Genomic DNA, 6,486 nt, shown 5'->3' on the forward strand with positions numbered 1-6,486 from the left:
CCTCAGCTCAATGATGATGAGGAACAGCACCCTGATTTTTTTTTTTACATATCTCTCTGTTCATATCAATGACTGAATTTAAAGTTACAAGGTTTTGGCAAAAGTATTGACATTATGTTGGATACATAAAAGCTTTTGAAAGTAAACTTAACATTTTCAAGCAAGACATAGAAACTGAAACTTATAAGCATTTTCCTCAAGTAACAAAGTATTTTGAGAAGGCCAGTGCAGCTGTACAAAATGAAATGGAACCCTTGCATATAAACTACCAGCATGTTTTAGACTCCTTACTTGACCAGTTCACTTATAGATTTAATCAATTTAGAAGCCCAGAACAGACCATGAAAATAATTAAGCATCCTGATGTAGTAGTCTACATTGGTTTGAATTAAATGACTTCCAATGGATGCAAATTGATGATTTGGAGATGTAACTTGCAGAATTTCAAGACATAATATGGCCTCAGGTGTTTGTCAACTTGAAGTCAAAGCTTGAGAATCTGGAAAGGTGCTGCTTGGAGAATAAAGAGGAGTGCCACTACGAACAGGAAATTTGGAGTGCCTGGAACCGATTACCAGACACTTTTAGTAGCCTGAGAAATATAGCAATGGCTTTACTCACAATTTTTCCATCTATGTATTTTGTGAGACCTTATTCTTGGCATTAAATAATATCAAAACCAACAAAAGAAACAGATTGACAGATGAAGTTAGTAACACTTGCTTGGGCTTGAAGTTTACAAAATACCTACCTTCAATTGAAGATTTAGTGGCTAAATGAATTTTCATTAGCCAAGGAAATTCAGCAACAAAAATGTCACTAATAGGCAGGTTAGTTAAGGAATTCCTCCTCCCCCTCACGTATCTTAGTTCACTGCACCCCACACAAGTTAAATAATATCAAGACCAACAAAAGAAACCAACTGACAGATGAACAAAGAAGTCACTAAGCAGGTAAGTTAAATAATTAGTTTCTGGTTTATTAAAGACAGTTATGTATTACAGTTATCATTTTTGTTATTTAAACTATAAATATTGTGAAATTATGTTTTTTTCTCAAAGTGACACACCACCTGAGTTATGCTCAGTTTTTTGATGAATTTTGACACACCAAGTTCAAAAGTTTGCCCATCACTCTTCTATAAGAAAGGGATTTTTCTGTGAATTTTTGGGCATTGGTCTTGGGTCGATAACTTGAGGCAGTGCCTCACATTTTCTCTGTAACCCCTTGGGGGCATCTGTCTTGGATCCATGACTTAAGATAGTGCCCCTCTCCCCATCTCTCTCTTTCAATAAAGCATTATATTTTAAAGGTTTGATTTCCCCACCATATATATTTTAATAAGTGATAAAAGAGGGTGAACTTTGAAATTTCCAAGGTCTCCTCAATTTCCACTCCATACACTAGGAAGGAACTGAGTCTGTGTTTTTCATACTCTAGAATGTTATTCAAATATGAATCTATAATTCTCTTTAGTTCAGCTCGAGCCCTTGGCCAGGGAAAATTACCTCATCATTTGTATCTCCATCTCTTCTTCCCTCTCTCCTTCCCACTACTAATGTCTTTCTTCTACTCCACTGGAGTAAACAGAAATCAGCAAAAAAAATGATTTACTGCATTTATTTTAGAGAAAACTAACCAAAAAGAAAGAAGAAGCAAGCATACTTTTAAGGAATGGATATCTCTGTGAATAAAGAAGAGTAAATTTAAGAAAGAATAGAGAAGTAAAGGAATATCAGCTCTGCTATAAGTAATCTAAAGAGCTTCAGCAGCTCATTCTTTGGTCCATGAGCTACCTACACCTCCTGTTCACACAGTTCTTGTCTTACTGTCCAGGCTTTTTCACACCTCATGGCTCCTGGTCTGCAGGTCTCTGGTACAGTCTGCTTGTCACAGTGATTTCAGGATCTTCACTTCCCCCTGTGCTGTCAGTTACAGTGGTCCTTTCTCCACCAGAATCTTTGCCCCTTAGTACTCTTTATTCTTTTCCCCTTTGGCAGCTCACTCCAGTTATGGCTTAACATTTTAGGATTATTGTGTGTGTGTTTAGTAGTTCAGAGGAATTTCCTGAGGGATCAAGGAGGGGAAAGCTGGAGGATTTTGATCTTCACCACCAAATGTCTATAGTTATATCTATATAAATCTATGTGTCTAGATCTATGTCTATATCCATTTCCAGTGTACATATCTGCCCAGCAAACCTGAGAGGCATTATGGTGGAATTCAATTTCTTGTTACTTCAAATAAGGAGAGTGTATTTGTCTGGAGTGGGAACTTTTTAAGGGGAGTCTTGATATAGTGTGATGTACCCCTTTTAATCTCAAATAATCAGAGAGATCAGGAAAAGATGCAGATAGATGCAGCTTTATTGCTTATCTATGCAATGGACAGGGACATTGTGCTTAAATCAGGGATCCAAAGATTCAAGTGAATTTCCCAACTCACAGGAAACAAATGCAATATCCTCCACCTGTGCAAAAAAGTACCAATGAAAGGTTTATGTAAAAGACTGGGAAGGGGCAGGGTAAAGGGAGAGCAAAGCTGCATCCAATTAAGCTAATGTCTTAAACTGAACCTCTACTTGGAGTTTTTACTACCAGCCAAAAATACATTGAGAATAATGCACCAAATCTTACTCCATAGAGAGTGATCATTCTTCCTTAACTCCCCCTCTTTGATACTTATTATAAAATACTTCTTGCCCAACATAGGTCCCAGGGAGTGTGAGAAATAATACTTAAGCTGAAGTTTCCTGGACATCGATTTCATTTAAACCTGGGATGTTTTCCTAGAAGAGACCTCAGCTATCTTGTTCTGTTATGGCCTATTTCAGTCTGGGACAAAGGTAAATCTGAGATTTTCTTGAAGGCAAGTTCCCATGTGACAAGGGCAAATTTGGGGTTTTGTAAAACAAAGTTGTCATAACTAATGAGCATGTTAACATGGAATCTAGAAATCCCCAAACTTGTAGACTAGTAAGATCAAATGAACCCCAAGTTCTTTAGCTCCTTAGAAAATCTCTTTGGTGGGGTTTTCCCCCTGAGTCATTGTTTCCAGAATCCTAGAGCTTTGGCTCTGGTATTATTCTATGTAGTTCTAGCACTTGATTGTGTAGTGGCCAAATCTGAGTATTGTATTCCTCGTCCTGATAAAAGACTTGTTCTTTCCAACTGCTTTAGTGGTTCTGGGTTTTTCAAGGTTGATGGTGTCAAAGGGAAAAACTTGCTCAAGGAACTCTGATTCCCCATCCCTTTGTGGTTGCCATGGTGACCACTGGTGATGGGGAATCAGAGTTCAGTTCTGGAAAGGGAACCTGAGAAATGGCTACCACATCCAAGAAAGGCAGCAGGCATGCAAATTACCCACTTTGGACCCAGGGAGGTAGTGACAAAAATAACAATACAGGATTCTTTCAAGGCCCTGTAATTGGAATGAGTACATTTTAAATTCTTTAACAAGGATCCATTGGAGAGCAAGTCTGGTGCCAGCAGGCCCCTGTGGCAGAGATGACCCATTCAAATGTCTGCCCTATCAACTTTCGATGGTACTTGCTGTGTCTACCATATAAAGTCCAAATTGTCAATCTGGTCCTTCCTCTCCCCCAGTGAATAAATCCTTTTCTTGGCAGCTGCCACATTTATTGAATCCATTATGTTTTTCACAGTATCTACTATCTGTTTAGCTCTAGCTCCTACTTCACCTCCCAGAGCCATAGGCTAATAAGGGAGGAAGAAGGACTTCACAGTTTTTCCACCAGTTCCATCTTTCAAGAAGATTACTTTTCAAAAAGCAACATAGGTCTCTGCCAATCTTGTGGAAATGGGACTTTGTTCTAGTTTAGGCAGAACTCAATATCTATTTTCAATACATCCACCAGAGGACAGTAGTAAGATGGAAAAAAAAAAGTTAATCTCCTGTCCACATAATTAGCAAGCCCTTGTGTGCAAAGTACTGGGAATGTAGATCAAGTTGTGGGAAAGTTTTCGGAGGATGTGTAGTCCAGCTCTTTTATTTTAAAGATGAGGCCCAGAGAGATTAAATAATCTGTGCAGTCACACAGGTAGTAAATGGCTCATGCAGTATCTGAAACCATGTCCTTTTATTATAAATCTAGCACTCTTTCTAAGGCATTATGCATTTCAGTCTTTGGAGACTTCTGGAACAAGGAACAGAGGTATAGGGTACAATATTAATTCATGACATAGAAAGTTGTTCAGCTCAATTAGAACAAAGTTTTGGAGACTGGAATCATATGAAATTGGGTTAGACAAATAAGATGTCACTAAATTGTAGAAAAGAAAAGAAAAGAAAAATTAAATTATTTACAAAAAGATATCAAAAGTTATGGAATAACAGCATGAAACTTTAGTGTCCCTTTATCAGTTCTGGCCATATTTAACAAAAAAATAAACAGAGGGGAAAAAGGGAAGGACTGGGTATGTTGGCTTAAGGTGGGGAGAGAGCAAGGGTATTGTAGGTGAAAACAAAGGGAATAAATTTCTTGAAAAACTGGGGCTAAAATACGAAAGACATCTTCTATGTTTCTCAGTACTATGGAACTTTTAGAAAAATTGGCCATATTTTGACTGATATTGTATATATGTGTAGGTAATACATCCATACATATACATATGTAGGCAGAAATAGTTTAACATATACTTTACAAATCACAAGGTGATAAAAATGATTAGTTCTTGGAACACAAATGTTAAAAACCCAAATGGAGACCTTACAGTGAAATCATGAATAATTTTTAGGTTAAAAGAAACATCATATAAATAAAGAAAGTAAAACAATATACAAAAATTATAGGATATAGCTAAAGTAATCCTCTAGGTGAAATCATATCCCTATAAATATATATTAAGGGGGGTAGCTGGGTGGTTCAGTGTATTGAGAACTAGGCTTAGAGACAGGAGATTCAAATCTGGCCTCAGACACTTCTAGTTGTGTGACCCTAGGCAAGACCCTTAACCCCTATTGCCTAGCTCTTACCATTCTTCTACCTTGGAACCAATACACAATATTGATTCTAAGATGGAAGGTAAAGGTTTAATACAAAAAAAGGGAAGAGAAAATGAGATAGTTAAGTAATTGTGAATCTCAATAAACTAAAAAGATAACACATATAGACCTAAAATAGTCACAAAAGAGAAAATAATAGAAAACAGAGAAATAGATTGAATTAACCCAAACAGACTATTAATATTGCCAACCATTAATCAATCTGATTAAAAAGAAAAGGTTAGAGAATAAAATTAAAATAGCAAATGATCAAGATGAAGCTTTAACACCCCCTCACAAAAAATAGAATTAAACAAAAAAAAAACATATACAATGTTAAATGATACCCAGGGTAAAAAAAAAAAAAAGGATTAGAGAAATACTTTTGAAAATATAAAATGCACAAACTAAGAGAAGATCATGATATGGGGGTATGGGTTTCACCTGGACAACCCCAAACCCCAGAGGTATCCCATATCAAAGAGTACATAAGAAATCCCTTTTCTTTGTACCCCTGAGCTTGCACCCCTTGCACCCTCAAGTGAACTTGAGCCACAGAAACCATATGATAAGAAGGTGTTTCTGAGACACACTCCTTTTGATCTGTCCTCTAACTTTTTGATGAGCATAGATATGCACCTCCTAGTATGCTTCTGATAATAAATGATTAGCATTTGTATCTCAGATATCAAAACATTCCCTGAACTATACAATCCATTCTCCTTTGCCTTCATCATCCCCCAACCCCTCTCACCCCATTTCTGATCATATAGTCCCTGTTTTCAAAAGAGTATAAGAATCCTAAAACCTATCTCTTTTAGGAGGCAGTGTTTTACCTATACGTGCCTCCCAGCCATTCAACTCAATAATTCATCTTGCATTGAACTTGATACATTTCTCTATTTTTAAAGATGATATTTGGAGTCTGTTATTCTTGAGGGAGTATCCTTTCTGGCTCAGGTTTATCTCAAGTCCCCCACAATAATCAGGGGCAGCTATGCAGCATAGTGCATAGATGCTAATCATGGAGTCTGGAAAACTCATCTTCCTGAGTTCAAATCTGGCTTCGGACATCTACTAGTTATGTGACCCTGAGCAAGTCACTTAATTCTTCTGTTTGCCTCCATTTTCTTATCTCTAAAATGAACTGGAGAAGAAAATAGCAAATCATTTAAATATATATGCCAAAAAAGCCCCAGATGGAGTCACAAAGATACAGACATAAGTGAAACAAATGAATACTAACAAAAAAGAGAATATCCTATAGGTAACTTAAAAAATCTTATCTCCAAAAAAAAGAAAGAAAGAAAGAAAGAAAGAAAGAAAGAAAGAAAGAAAGAAAGAAACCTTAATTGTAAAGGAACTCTGAAATAGAAAAAGATCTTTGTACTGTTGGACTCACAAGAGAATTCTATCAACATTTTAAAGAAAAATTAGTAAAAATTATTCTCCAAATTTGAGAAATATATTCAGAGAAAGAAA

Source organism: Gracilinanus agilis, chromosome 2 (assembly GCF_016433145.1).
Source record: "Gracilinanus agilis isolate LMUSP501 chromosome 2, AgileGrace, whole genome shotgun sequence".
Taxonomy (NCBI): domain Eukaryota; kingdom Metazoa; phylum Chordata; class Mammalia; order Didelphimorphia; family Didelphidae; genus Gracilinanus; species Gracilinanus agilis.